Below are 23,328 nucleotides of genomic sequence, written 5' to 3' on the forward strand. Positions count from 1 at the left end.
TAAAAAAAAAAAAAAACTCCTGGATCCTAAATACCCAGGACACACTGTCCCCATTTGTGCTGTGGGACACACTTAATCAGGTGCGCCCAGCACAAACTGGAACAGTGTACTACAGTGCAGGCATAAACTCTGACAGTTCTAGCTGTGAAAGGAGGGAGCATTAGTGAGACATAGGATCAAGCTCTGAAACTGCAGCTCGTCTTTCACTGGAGGTCCACTGGTCTCTGGCCAGCACACCTCCCAAAAGGTTTTTTTGTGTCTGTGCAACGAGCGGCTTGCGGGACGGAAAAGGGGCGGCGTGGCGGTGGAGAGGGGATGGGATGTGACATGATGAAAATAAATAAATAATATAATTAAAACAAACTTACCTTTTTGTGCTGTGCCTCGCTGCTCCCATCCGCTTGTCGTCTGGACTGCAGGCATAGGCTCCCAGCCTGCCCTGTATCCAATCCTAACGCTGCTGTTATGCTGCTGGCAGCATGAAAACAGCACTAGGAGTGGACGGAGCACCCAGCAAGGGTGCTCCAGGGGAGAATGGAAGTCTCTGCCTGCTGTCTCCAACCCAGCAACGAAGTGCCTGCATTGCTGGGTTGGAGAGAGCCCAGTGCGACTGAGTGTTTGGCCGGCCCCATACAGCCGGCCAAACATACATACATACTGAGGGGGAATTCTGTGTATTCCCCATTGTCCCCGTCACAGGCCAAGGCCCCGCCCCTTTAACTATAAATCAATAATAAATATTGTTTATTATCATTTTATAATAAAAGTTGCACAGCTGTTGCTGCTGGTGGGGGGTGATGCTCCTACGCCCTAATGGAGGAGCCGCAAGAGTAATTTCCCACAGTCATAAAGGTAAAGTGTTCTCTCAGTTCCTTGAAAACACAACCCCATACAAATAAGGAATGCATCTTCATGATGTGCTGATGCATGAATTGCACCAGGGTGTGACCCTGTTGACTGCCCAAGCATCTACATCTCCTTCTATAATACCAACGTGCACAAGGAGCAGGCATAAGAGGCCATTGTGCCTTGGGGCACTTTCTGTAATATTTCCCCGGTGCCTAGTGAGCTTTCTGCTTCCCACTATCTCCAGAAAGGCAGGCTGGGGGAAATCCCCATCCTGCCCTCTCAGGGAGGTGGAAAGACTGTACGGGCTTTAGATGTGGTTGGTGCAGACCCCATCCCATTTTGTTTCAAAAATATATCCCTGGTGCCTATCTAGTGTGTTTTCTGCCCACCAACCCCAGGATGGCAGATTGAAGGTAAACCCCCAAATTGCCTGCTCCATGAAGGGCAGTAAGACTATATGAGATTAAGGGGTGGGATTCATGATCAGGCAGCCCCCACTCATTTTTTTTATTTTTAATCTATCCCAGGTGCCTAGTGTGATTTCTGCACTACACAGAGAGGGCAGATTAGACATAAATCCCTGAATCTGCATCCCTTGGGGGTAGAAAGCCTGTTTTCTTCTAAGGGTTGGGGGGTGTCCCAATGTCAGGCATGGCTAGCACTTCTCTGTTTTTCATTTTTTTTTTTAATGCTTATCCTCAGCCCCAAGTGGCTTTAATTGGAAAATCTCAGCACTCAACCTGCCCAGTGGGATAGAAAATCTGGAATGTCGTTCAGTGGATGGGCTTGGAGGGAGAACTGGCCATGGCTTGAGGGGGCATGAATGTCACGTCCACCACACTTAAGCGGGCAATGTAGTGTCATCTTATGACTACTTCCAAACAACAATAAAATGATAAGGGAGTCAAAAAGCCTTGCTAAATGTTTTTAAGCTTAAGGTCACAGATTATCGTTTGAAGTTGAGAGGATATCTTGCAATCTATCAAGTTTTTTTTTTTAGCAAACTTTCTGCTAAGTCTTTGTTATAGGGACTGGAGTACTGTCATACACATACTCAGGTACAGGAAAATGCAATCCAGTTGCATTAGCTACTTTTTATTTGCTCAGGACCTCCCCACAGACAGAGCTAAGAATGGAATATGGATCAAAACTATTTGTAGGTGGAGACTTCCTGTAATACGGTCGGGTCTTTTCAGTGACTACTGAAGCCTCTTCTTGAGATACAGAAAGGACCAACCACTTCCTGAAACAACCTCAGACTCAATATCTGTTATAAATAGTCAAGAGAGAGATATGACTAGAGATGTGACTAGAAGTGAAGCATGATGATGCACCTGAGTGGTCGTTTTTTTAGGCTTTCATTTAGCTCTTATAATACATTGTTGATCTCTGCCTTGCAGCACTTCTGATCGTAGCGTTATTGCATATTCTGCCTTTGCTAACTGCGGAACTTTCAAAACGTGGTAGTATCCGCGTTCAGCAGTAGCACTCCATTTACTGTATAGCTCTACAGGGAGTGCAGAATTATTAGGCAAATGAGTATTTTGACCACATCATCCTCTTTATGCATGTTGTCTTACTCCAAGCTGTATAGGCTCGAAAGCCTACTACCAATTAAGCATATTAGGTGATGTGCATCTCTGTAATGAGAAGGGGTGTGGTCTAATGACATCAACACCCTATATCAGGTGTGCATAATTATTAGGCAACTTCCTTTCCTTTGGCAAAATGGGTCAAAAGAAGGACTTGACAGGCTCAGAAAAGTCAAAAATAGTGAGATATCTTGCAGAGGGATGCAGCACTCTTAAAATTGCAAAGCTTCTGAAGCGTGATCATCGAACAATCAAGCGTTTCATTCAAAATAGTCAACAGGGTCGCAAGAAGCGTGTGGAAAAACCAAGGCGCAAAATAACTGCCCATGAACTGAGAAAAGTCAAGCGTGCAGCTGCCACGATGCCACTTGCCACCAGTTTGGCCATATTTCAGAGCTGCAACATCACTGGAGTGCCCAAAAGCACAAGGTGTGCAATACTCAGAGACATGGCCAAGGTAAGAAAGGCTGAAAGACGACCACCACTGAACAAGACACACAAGCTGAAACGTCAAGACTGGGCCAAGAAATATCTCAAGACTGATTTTTCTAAGGTTTTATGGACTGATGAAATGAGAGTGAGTCTTGATGGGCCAGATGGATGGGCCCGTGGCTGGATTGGTAAAGGGCAGAGAGCTCCAGTCCGACTCAGATGCCAGCAAGGTGGAGGTGGAGTACTGGTTTGGGCTGGTATCATCAAAGATGAGCTTGTGGGGCCTTTTCAGGTTGAGGATGGAGTCAAGCTCAACTCCCAGTCCTACTGCCAGTTCCTGGAAGACACCTTCTTCAAGCAGTGGTACAGGAAGAAGCCTGCATCCTTCAAGAAAAACATGATTTTCATGCAGGGCAATGCTCCATCACACGCGTCCAAGTACTCCACAGCGTGGCTGGCAAGAAAGAGTATAAAAGAAGGAAATCTAATGACATGGCCTCCTTGTTCACCTGATCTGAACCCCATTGAGAACCTGTGGTCCATCATCAAATGTGAGATTTACAAGGAGGGAAAACAGTACACCTCTCTGAACAGTGTCTGGGAGGCTGTGGTTGCTGCTGCACGCAATGTTGATGGTGAACAGATCAAAACACTGACAGAATCCATGGATGGCAGGCTTTTGAGTGTCCTTGCAAAGAAAGGTGGCTATATTGGTCACTGATTTGTTTTTGCTTTGTTTTTGAATGTCAGAAATGTATATTTGTGAATGTTGAGATGTTATATTGGTTTCACTGGTAATAATAAATAATTGAAATGGGTATATATTTGTTTTTTGTTAAGTTGCCTAATAATTATGCACAGTAATAGTCACCTGCACACACAGATATCCCCCTAACATAGCTAAAACTAAAAACAAACTATAAACTACTTCCAAAAATATTCAGCTTTGATATTAATGAGTTTTTTGGGGTCATTGAGAACATGGTTGTTGTTCAATAATTAAATTAATCCTCAAAAATACAACTTGCCTAATAATTCTGCACTCCCTGTATATTGCGTAGTAGAGTGGTACCTTCCTGTATCCCTTGTTTGTAGTTTCCTGACCAAAAACAGACTTCTCAATAAAGCTTTCTTGATCTTCAAATGTTTGCATCGGCTGGAGTTTCGCTGTGACTCCACATACACCAACCGTTTATTTGACACTTTGACGAAGGTACACGTGCAAGCATGTGCAGTTTGCTTGGACCACTGCAAACTCTCCGGGACAGCACTGTTAAACTTCGGGTTACTATCTCTTCGCCAGTTGCAGTGTCCTCCCCAGCCTGGATACCCACCAATAAATACGTCAAACATGGAGCTATGCATTACACATCTTTATTCTTCACTGTGTAACTTCATACTAAACATTCAAACCCTGCTATTTCGCCACAGGCCTCCGTGGCCCGGGCGGGAGAGTTGGCTCGGGTCACAATCTGCACATCTCTTACCACCGTTGGCTGAAGAACTTGAAGGAACACCCGATCTTCTACTGGTTCTGGTCTGGCCAAGATAGGGGAGACCCTTTCTAGTAGCCATGGTGCTGCTGACTAGAAAAGACGCTAAGACAGACCATACCCTCCAGAAGGAGTCCCAGAGGAAAGACCCAAAAAGGTGGGAAAAAACCTCTATTAAAGGAACTCAAAGAAACAATGGCAAAGGAAAAATAAAATAACTCTTGCAGGAAAAAAAGGGATGCGGAAAACACAGAAAAACAGGAATGAGGATCACCACCAAGCGGAAGTGTTTACAACGCAAGGAAGAGAAGAACTGAAGTGCTTATATACCAGAAAACAGGAAGTGACACAACAGGAAGAAAGTGCAACACCATCTTGAATTGGGAAAGACCATATAGAAAAAAATAGGAAAAAAGACCAAGTAGAAAAGGAAAACGAAAAAGACATTCTGGGAAGAAGAATACCAAGGAGGAAGACAACATGGACACCAAGAAAAAAAGTGAAGATGGAGAAAAAAAGAAGAAAAATGAGGAAAGAAAAAAAGGATAAAACCCAAGGAGGTAGGTATATGTGAATTCAGGGAGGGTGGCAGGGGCTGTGGCGCAACCCAGAGCACGAAATGTGCCTCCTGGGTTGCACTGCGAAAACAAGTAGGCAAAACAAAGGGCCGCGGCAGTGCTGGCATCCCGAAACTCGGCTCGCTGTAGTGCGCGGCAACACGGTTGGGGCTGCTGTCCGTTTTTCCTGCCACAAGGCTCACCACAGCCCCTTTTTTTTGGTCCTTATATCACCCGAGGCCCTGGATTAGGCATGAGGCCTTGGCGAATTCGGGGCGCGGCGCACCCTCAGGGTTAGGAGTGGGCACCCCCTCACTTACCTGGCGACTGGCCTTTCTTTCGGGCTTCTTTTCCTCTTTCTTCTTTCCTCTTTCTTCTTTCTTCTTCTCTTCTTTCCTTTTTTCCAAGTAGGGGCCATATTCTTCTTTCTCCCAGCATGCTTTTCTTCCCATCTTCTTCCCTGCATGCATCTGGTGCCCTTTCTAAAATGACATCCTCATCTATTTCATTCTATAATCTTTTCCCAATCCAACATGGCTTCCTTGCTTTTCCTGTATGTCACTTCCTGTTTAGGGGTATTTAAGGAGTTGGATTCTTGCTCTCTTTGCGCTGCAGCACTTCCTTTGGTGGTGATCATGCTCCGGTTGTTTTCTTCTGATTTCAGCCTTTTTTTCCCTGCTTGTTCCAGTTTCCTTCCAGTTACTTTTCTTGATTGGAAGTCTGGCATTTTTTCTTGTGTGTTTTCTTCTGTTCCAGGGAGTGCCTGTCATAGAGGTTTTTTCCCTTTGGGGGTTTTTCGTCTGGGACTCCTTCTGGAGGGCATGGACTGCCTTTTGACGTACCATTGTCAGTAGCACCGTGGCTACTAGAAATAGCCGTCCTTACCTTGGCCAGAGCAGGAACTACAAGAATCAAGGTCATCCTTCAGTTTCAGCTGACCAAAACCCTAAGCGACAGGTGGACTGTGACACCTGCATTCATTTCACCACGTTCTAACACCTTCGTCATCATGCTATGGAGTCCTTAGTGACTCAAAAAGGTTCCGTCATACTTAGTCCAAGACATGACATCGAGCACGGATGTTTGCTGTGTATAATTGTTCTGCAAAATTGTGTGTGATTGTAACATTGTGTGTAAGAGATATGGCATCGCTCTATCAATTTATCATGGCAGGTACCATGTCCAAGCTACACAGTGCAAGTCAACCATTCTTCCTTCTTTTTAAATATGTTACATTAAATGCATATTACTGGGCTAAAGTGTCCCTCATAGTGTCATACATTACCTATTGAAATGTCACACATGCGCATACGGATATTAGGGAAATGTCACACATAAGCAACTTGAAAACTTGGCAGCTATGCCCATCAGTTCCTGTGTTGCTTCACCCAACCCTCCATGTCATGTTCTTTTTTACTGTTTCTGCTTTAGAGCCAACCTGCTGCAATCTGCTGCCCAGCCGCCACTTTCTTAACAGGCACTTTCACACTGCAATTGCCATCTGGGAACTGTACATAAGAAAGTGGCGCCTGTGTCATGTGGTACATGAGCGCATGCGTGAGGGATGCATGTGCGCATATATGTCCTCATGCTAGGCTGCCATAGCATCAAGACGTTTGTACGCATACATATCATATTTATTCTTTATTTATTGCCAGTGTTGTACATCTTTGACACACAATCATTTTTACGGGCGAGCACAAAGTGCTCCGTCCTGTGTTGTAATCTCTCTTTGGGCTTCAAACCACACCTGTGTCACGTCAGTGTCTTTCTTTGGTTCGTGAGCTTGCCTTTTAAAATCCGCTGGCTTTCATTGGTTAAAGGCATGCATAAGTCATGCCTTTTCCAGTGTTTAGCCCTCCTCGAGCACAGGGACCAAGTACTGAAAACACACGAGGCTCCACGTTTTCTGTCCAGTTTCTGGTCTACTTTTTCACTTTTTTCGCAGCACTATCTTGCTGGGCAGAAGTAAAGCGATTTGCATGACATCGACCCTGTTACATAGTTAATTGCACTTTTGACAGTTACGTAGATAATTCCAAAAGTTGAGCGCTTTGCATGACATCGACCCTGTTACATAGTTAATTGCACTTTTTCCGGTTACGTAGATAATTGCACTTTTGCCAGTTACATGGATAATTGCACTTTTGCCGATAGGTTTCACTACGAGTGAACTTTTATTTCCCTTTGTGTGTCTGCTTTGCATTGATGACAGCCATCAGCTCGCTTATGTGAAACTTTTACTTTTCACTTTACATGGCAAGAAAAGTACAGTTAGTTATGTGAAACTGTTTATTTTCATTTTCAATTTATGTGGCAAGAAAAGTCCGGTTATGAGTTTACAATGCTAATTGCTCTAGCCCAAGCAAACTCGGGACTGGTTGCATTGCAGATGCTTGTTTTTCTTTTTGCCAATGTAGAAAATCATTACCAAAAAGCATTGCCAAAGCAAATAGGTCTGCATTGCTTTCAAAAGGTGACACCAATTAGCTTTGCCTAGGCTTGTTTTTGCCGGTGGGTGAAGAGGATGGGGGACCCTAAGGGATCACTTATGACTTGCGGAGGGGGCTTCATCATCCAGCACTGGTGGATGAGGGCAACAGTCTCAACTATGAAGTACAGCTCCAAGTTTAATAGCTGTAGTATTCCGTTCGGTCTCCATCTGAGAGTATAAATCTTTTATTGCAGATTAAAAACAACGCAATTAAAAAACCCTTGGGCGCATCAGAAGCTTGTTGATGTGGTAAATGCACATGTTGTGAACATGTGATAAATTAGTTTAAGAAAGGAATACAAACAAAGAGCTGCTGCAACGTCCATAATAAAAAAAAAACAAGCATTTTCAATGCAATGGGGCTCGCATTTGCTCGAGTTGGAGCTATTTGCGTTGTAAACTCCTAGCCTAACTTTTGTTGCCAAACAAATTAAAAAAAAAAAACAAGGCGCAATCGCGCTATGTAAAATGCAGCGCGATCGTGCTGAAATTGAAAACGGAGTGCGATTGCGCTATGTAAACCCCAGCGTGATCGCGCTGCGGGGAAAATTAACAGAAAAAGTAGTCCAGAAACCAGGCTCAAAACATCGAGCCTCGTATGTTTCTAATAGTTTACCGGTGCTGTGTAGGCGGGCTAAACACCGGAAAAGGCATGACGTATGCATGCCTTTCACAAATGAAAGCAAGCAGATTTGAAAGTGCAATCCCAGGAACCAATTAAAGAGACTGACGTGACCTGGGCGTGGTTTGAAGCCCAAAGAGAGATTACTTTATGGACGGAGCGCTTTGCGCTCGCCAATAAAAATCACAATTGATTACATCGTCTGGTCCAGTGCACTCAAGAGCTAAAATTCATTATGAATAGTAGGTAGCTGGTGCCCCCTACGATGCTGGGCCAATATAAAGATTGTTGTTAACTTTTGGGCCCGCAGTCTGACAGATCAGTGAACCTATGTTGAGCCGTGGTATCTTGGAAATAAAACTTTACAAAAATAAAACACATGTTAAACTAAAAACAGCAAAATAAAATGGTGCCATGAACTGGCCTGCTAAAAAGTTTGTAATATATGTTAAAGGCTGCTTTCTGGCTGGTCACTGAACCTATAATGTCATCATAGGACCAAAAAAATAAGGAAACTGTAAACTGAGAACACATATTTAAACAAAAAAAAAAACTGAAATAAAATAAAACCGCAATGACCGAACTCTAAAGTTTAGAATAAGGGTGTGTCAAAAAAGCGTTAAAAGGTCAATGAGCTGACGTTAGACCTATATTGCCCTCCATTGGCCTTCATTCTCTCAGGTGCCCAAAAGAGCTTAGGGAGTTATGTGACACAATTAATGTGTTCCAAAGCCTGCCTTTAAACTATGTCCATGCAGGTTCGCTTAACATAAAAATAGCAGCTTTTTCACTCTTTCCAAAAATGTTGTAGCCCTGGAGGCAAGCTGAATGTTATGACCATTTAAAAGGGCCAGGACTGCAAACCGACATGTATTGATCTGAAGCGACCTCAAGGCTGAACATCTCAGCTGATGTCACATGTGAGAGACCTTCGGACAGATACACACGAAGTGAATTACACTTTCCTCCAGAAGACCACACAGACAGCAATTAGCATCTGGCCAGGTTTGCTTCCACCTCAGGACTTGGTCATTTTGGAGAAAGGCACCCATACGAAGTAAAAGAAGAGAGTGTTGAACAGGCGCAGCTTTGTGGGAAACAAGGTATGGTTGCGGGCTCCAAGATGTGTAAGACTGAAGAAGGGTCCAGCTGTGCCTCTTTCGAGCCAGGAGAGCTTTGTCTGATGACTAAGAGCACAGTTTAGAGGCCTTGTTTGTAATTATTTTTAATAAAGTAAACTCTATTTGAGAGCCTCAAGCACTAGTCAACTTTAGAGTGGCTAATGCTCCTTGAATAACAAGTGGCCATGATTTTTTTTTTGTTTGGGCATGGACTCCATCTCCAACCAACACTGGGCAGCTAATGAATCTTGTGATGCCGAGCTAAGCTTCCTGCACAGTTTTAATATTGCTCCCAACCGGACGGCAGCTTGATCAAAAAGGCCAAACTCCAGTCTCTCCTGTGCTTGTGAAGTAAGAGTGGGGAGAAAGAAAATGCATTTACACAAAGATGACTGAAGCGGATTTAAAGAGGATGCAACTTGCCTTTCAATAACTCTGATTCGCTGGTGAGGGACGCATGACCTGAAACAGATAATCCTGAGAGATGCTTCTAAACTTCTCCTAAAGTAGACCACATGCGAAACAAAGTTTCTGGGCCGTCGCTCAGCCTTACCCGGTATAATCTTCGTCAAAACCCAGTGCCGCCCACTCAGCTGAGAGACTATGAACTGTGAACCAGGCAAGATCTCTTTTGGAAAATTCTTGGACCCTCTTCTAACGTCCTGGCACTTTGTGATGTGACAATGTTTTATTTCCGTTCATGACCTTTGGAAATTTTAGGAGGAATGTAGCGTCCCGACCTCAGTGACATAACTGAGGCACGGACCCTACCATTTGGAACCTGTTCGTTTGGGCAGTGGTGGGACACTCCCCATCTTCCAGACCACAAATGAAACCCCCCTGTGTTACGTACCAAGGTTAATAAAAGGGGGCCTGCTGTGCGCTGCCCCGGAGTGGTGGTAATGGACGCATTGTAGCCGCGCCCGTACAGTGCAACCAATATGTGTTGCCTGTAATTATTTACGTGCCAGGCCACCGCGAGCGCATACCTGCAGGGCCTAACAGAGGAACCCTACATTACCTAAGAGCAGGTGAAGTGTTGTGTCGGTCTCCCTCAAACAACAAGGTAGGAAAAAAAGTTAGAGGTATACGTACCTGTCCATACTCAAGGCCCAGCCTTCTGTGCTGAACTAACTCTAAAATTGACCGTTATATTTACCCATTTGTCACACGATGGTTCGGAACCCATACCTTCTCAGCCTACTGTATTGCCTTGAACCGGTTCTCTGGTTAAAAAATAAACTTTAGTTTAATGAACTATCAATCTTGTATCCATCACAAGATGTGAAGTAAATTAATCCTAGAGAACACAAAAAGGGCCGAGCAATACAGTGTCACTCTTAAAATATGATAGTTATATCTAGCTGAACCGCACAGGTACTATTTCTAAATCCAATTAACATCACACACCATAAAAAAACAGGAAGCGACGTCTCTGGGAATCTAATGAAAGAGTACAGTACCATTCGGTTTTAATCTCCGAACAAATAAAAAAAAACGAAATACCGTGTTCTTTGTGCGCCATCTGGTGGCCAAAGTAAGCACTATCGCTAGTTAAAATATTTGTCGCACTACTATGGCTTCTTATTCTAATTCTGCTACATCTTTGATAGTAAGCTTTATTTTTTCTTGGTTTATGCTGTTTGTTACACTTTAAGACCAAATCACAGTATTTGCTACTCTGGGACATGAAGTCAAGTTGGAGCCATTTCCAATTCACACTGGTTCGGCCAATGGTTTTTCTTCACAGAATATGTTCTTTTTTGGACACAACCTGCGCAAAACAAGTCAACTGTTGCCCCCACCACTAGATGTGCAGCGATCTGAACAGGTATTGTCGGGATCAAGTTAAGAGTAAGTTGAGGATCTGTACGCTGCATCATATTGGCTAAATATGATTTTTTTTTTTGGTTTAAGAGCATGGCGCCATTCTGCTTCGAGACACTTGGAAGCCGCGGGAAGCAGGTTTTGTTTTTATTCCCAAGTCCATGCATACCGTTGGTTGAAGTGCCACTAGAGCCATTACTTCTTAGGGCTCGTCACGCAACCTCTGTTCAAGAGTACTACACTTCCTCCTCTCGGTGAGGCTGTCTCAACTAAGAAATCCTTTCATATTAAGAGCAGGCGGCCTCTTCTTATGATTTGAAATTTAAAACCAGCTTTTAGGCAAATAGTCCTTGAAATGACCCCACTTACTGCGAAGTTTTTGGAAGTAGTTATCAATTACATAGTTGAATGTAATTAATTTCTTGAATGCTGCAATAGACAACTAACCACGATTTAGCATCTGTAATTATGAGGACGTTTGCTTATTTTTCATTATAGTTATTCGATATTATTGGGAAGATTTTAATTCATCTGCAATAAACATGACTGAAATGTAACTGCTGAAATGTGCTAGATACATAATCGAATCCAGATTACCTACCTTACCTCAAGTTTAGTGTTGAAATCCTGATTATGGGGGTCATTCTGACCGCGGCGGACGGCGGTTGCCGCCCGCCACGCGGTTCCCGCCGAAAGACCGCTCCGCGGTCAAAAGACTGCGGCGGTCATTCTGGCTTTCCCACTGGGCTGGCGGGCGACCGCCGAAAGTCCGCCCGCCAGCCCAGCGGGAAACACCCTTCCCACGAGGACGCCGGCTCAGAATTGAGCCGGCGGTGTGGGAAGGTGCGACGGGTGCAGTTGCACCCGTCGCGAATTTCAGTGTCTGCTAGGCAGACACTGAAATTCTTTTTGGGGCCCTCTTACGGGGGCCCCTGCAGTGCCCATGCCATTGGCATGGGCACTGCAGGGGCCCCCAGGGGCCCCGCGGCACCCCCTACCGCCATCCTGTTCCCGGCGGGAGAACCGCCAGGAACTGGATGGCGGTAGGGGGTGTCAGAATCCCCATGGCGGAGGAGCGCGCTCCGCCGCCATGGAGGATTCTCAAGGGCAGCGGAAAGTCGGCGGGACACCGCCGACTTTCCGTTTCTGGCCGCGGCTGAACCGCCGCGGTCAGAATGACCCCCTATGTGTCTTTCAAATATTCCTTCAAAATATCAATTAAAAGTAGGCCCTGCCAAAATGTAAACTGACAGCAAAATTAATGTAATTTCCTGAAATTTCTGAAATGACGTCACATTGCCAGAGATGGCTCCTACGCTATGGCAGAAGAGGGTTGCCCCCTGCCAGCAGCAGCTGCAAAATTTTTACTATAAAACGATATTAAACTGTGTTTATTATCGTTTTATAGTAAAAGGGGCAAGCCATGTGGCTGTGATGAGACAGAGGGGGATTGCACAGCACTCAGGCCGGCGAAACACACATGCGCACTGGGCTCTCTCCAAACCAGCAACAAAGGCACTGTGTTGCTGGGTTGAAGACAAAAGGCAGAGACTTTCACTCTGCCTCCGTCCAATCCTAACACTGCTTTCATGCTGACAGCAGCATGAAAGCAGTTTTAGGATTGGAAGCAGGGCAGGCTGGGATCCTGTGCCTGCAGAAGAGGAGTAGAGCAACACAGGTAGTTTTTTTTTTTTTTTTATGAATATTTGTTTTTATCGTTGTTGTTTCCCCCCCCCCACTCGCCATGCCGCCCTGCTGCCCTGCCCCTTTTCCCTCCAGCGAGCCACCACTGCACATTGCACAAATACGCAGCTCTTCACAGCAACATTGTAGACTTCAGCGCAGGAACAAAGCAAATAAACAGAATGAGAGCCGCTAATGTTCGAGGTAGTTATGTTTTTAGTACTACTTTTTAATCATGAAATGCACCCTTGCATCAAAAATTGATGTAAAGATGCATTTTGCTTTAAATGACAAATTTTTATTTTGTGTAATTGTGCATAATTTTCCAGAAAATTACACAAATGTTGCAAGCTCCTATTTGAAAGTCACTGTATCATTATCATGCCCAAGTACATCTGCCTTGTCCCAAATACAAAACTAGAAAAGCAGCCCTAGTTAGACTGTACCTCTGGAAAGGCTGTGATACGACAAAAACAATGCAATATGATTTGAGTAAGGAACACTTGCACCTTGGCAATGTCTCCAAACCATTGGAATAACTGGCACCTGTTGACAATGTAGTGTTGTTGCATTTTGCACTCTGCTACCCAAAGAACGCCCTCCTGAATGCTCTTACGATATGAAGACACAAGTATGGAAAAAAAAACAAAAGCGAACAGCAAAGGGGGTTTAACCCGTTCTGTGCCACAGACGTAATGGTAACGTCCAGCGGCACAGTGCTCCTGTGCCGAGGACGTAACCATTACGTCCTGGCACCTGAGCTCAGCAGGAGCGCTAGCGCTCCCTCCTTGGGCTTTACCCCCCCACCCCTGGCAGGGATGGGTGGGGAAGCCCTTCCCCTTCCGCCCCACCCCCGTGACATCTGATGACATCAGCGCGCGATTGCGCGCTGACCTCATCAGAGGCCGCCTACCATGGCGCTGGAAGCTGAGCTTCCAGCGCGATAGGAAGAGAAATGCTTTGCATTTCGCTTCTGATAATGTGATGGGGGCCTGAGAGGCTTCAAAGGGAAGGAAAAGAATTTCCTTCCCTTTGAAGTCTCTCAGAGCATTTCAGCAGCCAGATTGTGAAGCAATCTGGCTGCTGAAATGCCCACTAGACACCAGGGATTATTTTGAAAAAGGAAATTAGTATAAGGGGAGCGACAAGGGGGCAATTATTTTCAAGGCCTTTTCTGCCCCCGGGGGTAGATCGTCCTATTGTTATTAGGCCGATCTGCCCCAAGGGGGGGGGGGTTAGAAATCTCTAAGCACCAGGGATCCTTTTTTTATTTTTTAGAGGTGGGGAGCAACCCCTAAGGCAAGGGTCGCTCTCCTAGGGGGGATATTATATTTAGGCCACTTCTGCCCAACTATTTTTATTAGGCCAATCTGCCCCCAAGGAGGGCAGAAACCACTAGACACCAGGGAATTTTTTTTGTTTTACAGATGGGGAGCGACCCCTTAGGCAAGGGTCGCTCCCCTGGGGTCATATTGTATTTAGGCCATTTCTGCCCCACTTGGGGGCAGATCAGCCTATTTTTATTAGGCCAATCTGCCCCCAAGGGAGGCAGAAACCACTAGACACCAAGGATTTTTTTTATATACTTGCACACAAGGGGAGCGGTCCTTTGGGCAAGGGCTGCTCCCCAGGGGGGTCAAAATATTTTTATGCCTTTTCTGCCCCCCCGGGGGCAGATTGGCCTATTATAATTAGGCCGATCTGCCCCCGGGGTGGCAGAAACCCCTAGATACCAGGGATATATTTTTGTTTATGTTTACTTTTGTTTTGTATATATGGGGAGCGACCCCTTAGGCAAGGGTCACTCCCCTGGGGGGGGGGGTGGGGGGGGGAAATTGCATTTAGACCATTCTGCCCCCCTTGGGGGCAGATCGGCCTATTTCTGTTAGACCAATCTGCCCCAAAGGTGGGCAGAAATCACTAGACACCAGGGATTTTTTATTTTTTTGCGTCAATTTCACGCAAGAGGAGCGACCCCTTAGAAAAGGGTCGTTCCCCTGGGGAACAAATTTATTTTAGGCCATTTCTGCACCCCTTGGGGTATATTGGCCTATTTGTATTAGGCCGATGGGGCAGAAACCACTTAGGCACCAGGGATTGGTGTGTGTGTGTATGTGTGTGTTTTGTTTGGGGGGTAGCCCCTTGGGCAAGGGTCGCTCCCCATTGGGGCACATTACTGTTGGCCATATCTGCCCCCCGATAGGCCTATTTTTGGAAGGCCCATCTGCCCCCAAAGGGGGCAGAAAGCCCACCAGAGACCAGGGAAGATTTTGTTTTCAAAATAAGAGGGTGGGTGTATGACCATATCCCCACCCCAAATAAATGGGGCCAAAGTTGTTCTGCCCACCATTGGGCAGATGGGGCAATTACCCACCGATCAACACCCAGGGGGGCTGAAAGTCTACTAGATGCCAGGGAATAAAAAATAAAAAAAATAGTGGGGTGGTGGCTACCAACCAGTATGGGCCTGGTTAAACCCCCACCCCAACCGAAGGGGCTAACAGACTTTCAGCTCTCCCCCCGCACACTAAAACATCTTATCCCACGGCAAGCAAGAGGACATTTGAGTTTTTGGGGTTTTGGTTTTACATTTGGGCCATGAGAGCTTGGCTAACTCTCAAAATCACCCCACTTGGAATGGTAAGGGCAGCACTTTATGGACTTTGGGAAGCTACCATGTAGGAAAATCCACAAGATCTAGACACATCTGAAAACTATACATCTGGGTAATTCCAGGGTGGTGTGCTTCACATACACCAGCACCATTTTCTTACCCACAATGCCCTACAAACCTTCAACTTTGCAGGAAATCATACATTTTTCCAAAATTTTTTTATGGAACCTTCCGGAATCTGCAGGAATCTACAAAATTCCTACCACTCAGCATTGTCTCATCTATACCAATAAAAATTCTGCTGCACTTGTCAGCCTATCAAGTTTTTTTTCTAACTGCCCTTTTGGACCTGCTTTGGTCCCCCCTCAATTTTGACATGTTTTTGGCTCATCCCTCTCACAAGCACTTGGCCCAACTACACAAGTGAGGTATCATTTTTACTGGGAGACTGAAGGAACGTTGGGTGGTAGGAAATGTTTCCTGGTGCGGTGATCCCACACAGAAATGTGGGGAAAATGTGATTTTTAAGCTAAATTTTAGGTTTGCTGAGGATTCTGGATAAGAAAACAATGGGGGATCTGCACAAGTCACACCTCCCTGGACTCCCGCAGGTGTCTAGTTTTCAGAAATGTCTGGGTTTGGTAGGTTTCCCTAGATTTTTATCGGGAGACTTGGTGAAAGACAGAATATCAAAACAAGTGTTATTGCCGCTTGTCTTTCTCTACATTTTTTCCTTCCAAATGTAAGACAGTGTGTAAAAAAGACGTGTATTTGAGAAATGCCCTGTAATTCACATGCTAGTATGGGCACCCCGGAATTCAGAGATGTGCAAATAACCACTGCTTCTCAACACCTGATCTTGTGCCCGTTTTGGAAATACAAAGGTTTTTTTGATACCTATTTCTCACTTTTTATATTTCACCAAATGAATTGCTTTATGCCCGGTATACAATGAAAACCTGTTGCAAAGTGCAGCTCCTTTATTGGCTCTGGGTACCTTGAGTTCTTGATGAACCTACAAGCCCTATATATCCCCGCAACCAGAAGAGTCTAGCAGACGTAACGGTATATTACTTTTGGAATTATTTAATTGCAGGGAAAAGTTACAGAGTAAAACGTTGAGAAAAATAGCTGGTTTTTTCACCTCAATTTCAATAATTTATTTATTTCAGGTGTTATTTTCTGTATGAAACCCTTGTAGGATCTACACAAATTACCTCTTGCTGAATTCAGACTTATGTCTACTTTTCAGAAATGTTTAGCTTTCTGGGATCCAGCATTGTTTTCACACCCATTTCTGTCACTAACTGGAAGGAGGCTCAAAGCACAAACAAATAGTAAAAATGGGGTATGTCCCAGTACAATGCCAAAATTGTGTTGAAAAATGTAGTTTTCTGATTCAAGTCTGCCTGTTCCTGAAAGCTGGGAAGATGGTGATTTTAGCACCACAAACCCTTTGTTGGTGCAATTTTCAGGGGAAAAAAACACAAGCCTTCTTCTGCAGCCCTTTTTCCCATTTTGTTGAAAGAAAAAAAACTGAATTTTTGCTGTATTTTGGCTACTTTCTTGGTCTCCTCCAGGGGAAACCACAAACTCTGGGTACCTCTAGAATCCCTAGGATGTTGGGAAAAAAGGACTAAAATTTGGGGTGGATAGCTTATGTGGACAAAAGGTTATGAGGGCCCAAGCGCAAACTGTTCCAAATAGCCAAAAAAAGGCTCGGCACAGGAGGGGAAAAGGTCTGACAGCGAAGGGGTTAAAGAGCCCTGTGATGGGACAGAAGTAATACAGTAACTGTTGTTAGTCAGTGGGCTACATTATATCATAGAACTATGGAAACAGCTAATACTGCCCATCATTTAAACAGGTAATTTGGGGCCATTTTCTACAATTAAAAAGTGCGTGTACAAGCCTGACAACCTATGATATTTGAACAGGAAGTTCTAATGTTAAAGGCGATAGATACATCTTTAGTGATGCCTGGTGCTTTCTCTACATCAGACCTAGAGGCAGGCATTTTGTAATATGGCAACTTGCCTGTTATGGTAACAGACAGGCAGGGCTTTTGGTGTTAATTACATGTGCTGTGCAAAGGGAAAATGGAGTTGTAACTGTTATATCTAAATGTACGACCACTTAAGTATTTTCATAGGAAACTCTAGTCACGTTCCCTGGCTGGAGTTCACGTTCTGGGAAAACACTAAATTTTTTTGACAAAACAGGAATTACACGTACTAATTCCGGCCAGAAAACTGAATTCAGGAAAACATGAGCCAGTAATCACAATTTCCTCATGTGGTTTCGCGTTTCATTTGGGGTTAAAGGAGTTAACTGAAAATCTGCTGATAATCTTTAGCCCTGGTATTACCAATTGCACTGGTACCACTAAATCTGGCTCTGGTATTCCAACACGGCCCAACTCATAATGGGGATCAATGGCCTGTTATCTGCCTCCACAATTAAGAAGACTCCTTTCTAACCTAACCACTATAACTTAAATATATAGCTTCTTAAAGTCGACTCCCCTGACTTTTGGAATATTATTAAACAGAAATTCATGGTATGGCCTCCAAATATAAAACTTATTGAAGAGAGACTTCAAAATGAATTTACATCCAATTCTTGGTGGCTAATGCTCCCACAACTATTGACCACCATAAGTACCACAACACTCTGTTCCCCTGTTATACACCACCAAGTGATGGAGTACCTATGGAGAAAAATCATTTTGAAATCAAGAATTCACTTTTGTCTTCCTCCCACATCAGAGTGACTTTACAATAGATCTCATAAGAAACTCCTCAATTCAAAAATATAAATGGGGCCCTTGTAATGAAGCCAATCTACATATTTGATCATTCTTGCGTAGGATGCTTGCAACAGACAAACAAGATCTCATGTCCTCAAAAGTTAAAGCTGCCAAACTCCTAACAAAGTATTTAGTTTATTCAAAAAGGTTACACATGACCTCAAATCAAAGATATTGCACAAACCTTTAAATATATCTAATCAGAAATGTATGATATTAAAAGAATACTACTTCACGGACAAAATATCCTTAAGAAACTGATAATAAAAAAGGTGCAATATTAGGTCAACTACTACTACAAAAAAAAAAAGCTGGGCTGCTCAAAGACATTAAATCACTACCATCACAACAGACCGCAGATTCAGGTAGAAGTCCAGCCATAGTTGAGCTTAAAAAACAAATCAAGCGCAATACTTGGGAAGATGCTTGGGCAGGTCAAAAAGTGTAGTACAATACAGGCAGTTACCCACAGGGCTACTAAGGTAGTCATATGTTTAGTACCAAAGTCACACAATGATCAAACGATATCTGACATCTAGAAAACGATCTGAATCCTTTAACACTGGTTGCAACATCCTGCAAAACATTCTCCCCTACTTAATATACAGAACCACCACAAGACAGTTTCATGAAGAGTAAATGTAGTAAGTGAGAGATCCGATAGTAAGTTGTTTGAAAACTTATTTTATTTTTATATTCAAGGCACAAAGCAAATGGAGCCCACAGCAAGCACGTCCGTTGCCTCTGCCATTCAGTCAGTAAGCCCAACCACAGTCCGTAGCACACACACGAGCATGGAACACCCAACTCAAATAACAACATGTACATCAGGAAATCAGAATACAAATAGATTCCACATTCAGAAGTGGAACTTATCTTAAAAGGTACACTATCTACAACACCTTCCCCTTTTTTGGAAAACACAAAAAAACAAAAACAAAAAAATGCTGACATATATTAATACTACATTTGATATACTTTAAACTCTATCTTAGTGCAGATAGAAATCTTTAAGTTTTGTAGGCATTCCCACATTTAACTAAAGAATGCCTACCAACATTTGTCACATTTTTAGATACTGGAATGCACACAGAAGATTCATTGTCCTCACCATATTCATGTTCAACATTGATGTCCGCAGTAGTGGTACTGTTGAGATTTACAGTAACCTCATCTCTAACATCATGTAGCTCATTTTCATCATTACGTACAATAGTATCAGATGTATTTGTAGATTTAGCAACACATCAAAAGCTTGAGTTTAACTCATCCAACTCTTTTCTATCTATCTTTTAATCATTGCATTTAAGCAGCTTGCACTGGAGTGACTTTCATGACATCCCTCTTGCTTCCTCCATCCTCTGCCAGCTAAAATCACTGGACCTTTAGATATTTTTTCAATGCACACAGATCTTGACATTTGTATTTTCCTTTTTTGACCTTCAAATGAATTTTTAACAACCAATCTCTAACATTAAGATTGATTTGTCTTATGTGATGTTTGCTGTCAAATTAGTTTTTGATAGTATTTTGTTTCAATATTACCTTATCCACCAAATTGGAATGACTGTTGCACTTATTTCTTCCATTATCAGTTAACTTTCTGATCCAATCTGGGCAAACACTTGTTCTTGCATTTCTTTTTCTCAATAGTGCAAATGGGCATACTTCTGTGGTACTCTGTAGAGTTGAATGGTAAACCCACATTTCTCCCATAAAAATCTTTCAACATCACAACCTATAGACATAGCTGTCTGCACACCTTCTTTTAAAAATGTGTTAATTCTCTCAACTAATCCATTTGATGGAGGTGAGCATAGTTCTACCTTGATGTGTTTTATGTGTTGTTCCTCAATAAAATTCTTCACGTGTAAAGATGTCAAATTTGTTCCATTGTCTGTGACAATGTCAGAGGGTGGAACCTCAATACTGAAAACATTCTTCAAAAATGTAATAACTGAATCAGTATTGGGTACACTTGTAAAATCAAAATGCACCCATTTAGAGAAATAGTTAATTAAGACTATCCTGTATCTCTTGCTGAAAGGTAGTAGCTCAAATGGGCCTGCAAAATAAAGAGCCACCTTCTGCCAGACTCCACCAGGTAACGGTACCAATGGAATGGGCGATTCAGTAAACTTCCAATGTTTGTCTGATACCAGAGAAACCGTAAAATCATCAATACATTTGGCAACTTCTACCTCCATTGCAGGCCACCAATAAAACTGTTTAAGATTTTTGGAAGTGCAACTGATTTCCAAATTACCTTTATGGGCTTCTTCAATTAAGGCTTTTCTTAATGCAATTGGGGACACACATACATCATTCCTTAATAAAGCACCTTGAACCACTGCAAGCTCCTCACATACTTGTATGTATGGTCTCAATGATGCTTCAACATGTTTCTCTTTTGGCCAACCATTTTCATATAATTTATCACTGCTTGATAAATGGAATCTTGTTTGCACTCTTCCAACCACTGTTGATGTGTTATGACTCCCTTATTCTCCACAATATCTTCCACAAATGCAATTACACATTCGTCCTCATCTAACATATTATCACCATCATTCTCCACTGGGAGTCTGGACAGACAGTATGCTCTAACATTTCTTTCTCCTAGAATATACTTCATTGTAAAATTGTAGCTGTGGAGTTTAGTTAATAACCTGACCAGTCTGGAAGAAGCCATTCCCAAACCATTTCCATTTAAGAGATTAATAAGTGGCTTATGGTCAGTGAACAGGTCAAAAGGAGAACCCCATAGGTACGTTTTGAACTGTTCCACAGCCCAACATGCCAAACCCTCCCGCTCAATGGTATTATATTGAGATTCAGCCTCAGAAAGTGAGCGAGAGGCAAATGCAATAGTGTGCTCTTTTTCATATTACATTTGAGAAAACAGCATCTAAACCAATCTGGCAAACATCAACATTTAGAACATATTTGCGTCCAAAAACAAATGGAGACAATGCTGGAGAAGACACAATACATTTTTTGACTTTCTCAAATGCTTCTTGTACATCGTCTAACCAGATGAATTCCATAACCTTCTTTAACAAATTATGCAAAGGTTGTACAATGTATGCATAACCCTGTGCAAAGCATAAATAATACCCACTCAGGCCCAAAAATGAGCACAAAGTGTCTTCATACCAAGGTGGCTTGGCCTCTATTGCTCTAATTATGGACAATTTTGGTGAAATACCATCAGAATAGAATGAACTAAATAGTCAACCTTTTTTCCCAAAATGTACATTTTCTTCACGGAGTAATTCCATATTCCTTAAATTTCTCTGAAATCTTTCTCAGGACTAAATTGTGTTCTTCCAATGTTTTGTATGAATTAAAACATTATCCTGAAAAGCCTGGGTGCCACACATTCCTTCCAGAATAGTGTCACTTAGACACTGAAAGACACTAGCCGCAGAGGCTAAACCGAAAGGTAATCTGCAAAATTTGTATGCCCCAAATGGGGTAACAAATGTTGTTACATCTTGTGATTTTTCCTCCAAAGGTATCTGGTAAAATGCTGATTTTAAATCAAGTAGGGTGAAAAACTTGGACTCACCAATATTAACTGGTAGATCTTGTACCTTAGGTAGAGGCTGGAAATGAACAATAATGTTTTTATTAAGGCTCCTCCAGTCTGCACATAAGCTAATGTCCCTATCTCTTTTTTTCACAATAACTATGGGGCTCACCCATTCTCACAAGTCAGTTATTTTATTAATGCCTTCAGCTACCATTTTGCCCAACAGGGACTTCAATTCTTGCCTAAACCTTGAGGGAATTGGTCATAGTTTGTGACATACTGGGACTCCATATTTCCTCAAATTAATAGCATAAATGTATTTTTTAAATGCCCGATTTTCCCATTAAAAACTTCTTGAAAAGCTTTTAAAATGTCTTTTGAGTTGTAAACATCCTGCATCTCAATACTGGAAAAAGGACCATTAGCAAGTCTGATAGGCAGGTCACCACCAGGCACTAACATCAAACTCAGGTTCGCTAAGTCTTGCCAACCAACTATGTGTCTTCCTTTGATAGCTACACAAATATCTGTTATAGTTTGCCTTCCTAGACACATTATTTGATCCATAAAGAAAGTTCCCATATCAATATCTTGCTCTCCATAAGCTTTCAAATGTATGTCTAGATTTTCTTTTTTTTTTTTTAGCTGTCCCCCATTGTTGGTAGAACATGTGTCTGAAATAATAGTTATAGGAGCCCCAGAATCACACATCATGTCCAATTTTATACCTGAATTTATTTGCAACTTACAACTTGGATACTTAACTTCGTTGACCAAAGGTACATCACACTCTATGGATAAAATAATGTTAGATGAGTCTAGTGTTGATATTTCATCTTCCAGTTCAACACTATGTACTTTGACTTCAGATTTGCTTTTCTTACAAACAGCTGAAAGTGGCCTGTTTTTTTACATTTCATGCAACGTTTACCAATAGATGGACACTGAACACAATCACTTAAATGTAATTTTGGCCCACATCTAAAACAATATACATTATTATTGCGGTAACCCTTTTTTACATTTCTGTATTTTACATGAATAGCATCAACATGGTCACTTTCAGACACAACATTAACTCCTGAATCTGGCATAGACTTTAGTTCTTGACTCATCATTTTTGTTGGAAGCATTACTCTCACTATACTTTCAGCCAGATCGATAACTTTAATCAGCAACGGGTCTCTGAAACTTAACAGCCTTTCCTGAATTTTCTTTGAGAAACAGTTGAAGACAAATTGGTCTCTAATGTAAATGTTGCATGACGCTCCAAAATTGCAAGAAGCAGCAAGACTTCTTAAAGCCGAAATACATTCTTCCACTTCTGATGTTTGCTTTCTCTTAGAAAAAATTATATTGTTCCAACAAGACACTTGGTTTCTCTGAAAATGTAACATTCAATCTGCAAATAGCTTCAGAATATTCATTCCAATCACCTGAATCTGCAGATGGTGGAATTGCTTGTGGTAAACTGTCAAATACCTGTCTGCCTTCATAACCTAGATAACTGCTTTATGTTTAGGTTGAAATCCATCTTCCCAAATGTCAACTAAGTAACTTTCAAAACATCTTAACCACACACTCCACTTGAGAGGTGGGTTTCCTGGAGTCTGTAAGACTGTGGATATTTGTGCACAGTTATTTGTAGCCATGTCACAGTTTGTCTATTAATACTGCAAAGTATAATAAATATGTGTTCC

The 23,328-nt window shown here is 42.7% G+C and overlaps 1 protein-coding gene across 2 annotated transcripts in view; it reads right to left on the reverse strand.

The window, feature by feature from the left end:
- ZFAT (zinc finger and AT-hook domain containing) overlaps positions 1–23,328 on the reverse strand; it is a 645,246-nt gene that overhangs the window by 598,263 nt on the left and 23,655 nt on the right. Inside the window, exon 1 of one of the 2 annotated variants that reach the window (XM_069220791.1) lies at positions 10,352–10,377. The exons of the other annotated variant lie outside the window; for it this stretch is intronic. The gene's annotated coding sequence lies outside the window, so the exon portion shown is untranslated. Of the gene's footprint in view, positions 1–10,351; positions 10,378–23,328 lie in introns of those variants that run through there. 2 annotated transcript variants of the gene reach the window in all.

Source organism: Pleurodeles waltl, chromosome 2_2 (genome assembly GCF_031143425.1).
Source record: "Pleurodeles waltl isolate 20211129_DDA chromosome 2_2, aPleWal1.hap1.20221129, whole genome shotgun sequence".
In the NCBI taxonomy this organism is placed as follows: domain Eukaryota; kingdom Metazoa; phylum Chordata; class Amphibia; order Caudata; family Salamandridae; genus Pleurodeles; species Pleurodeles waltl.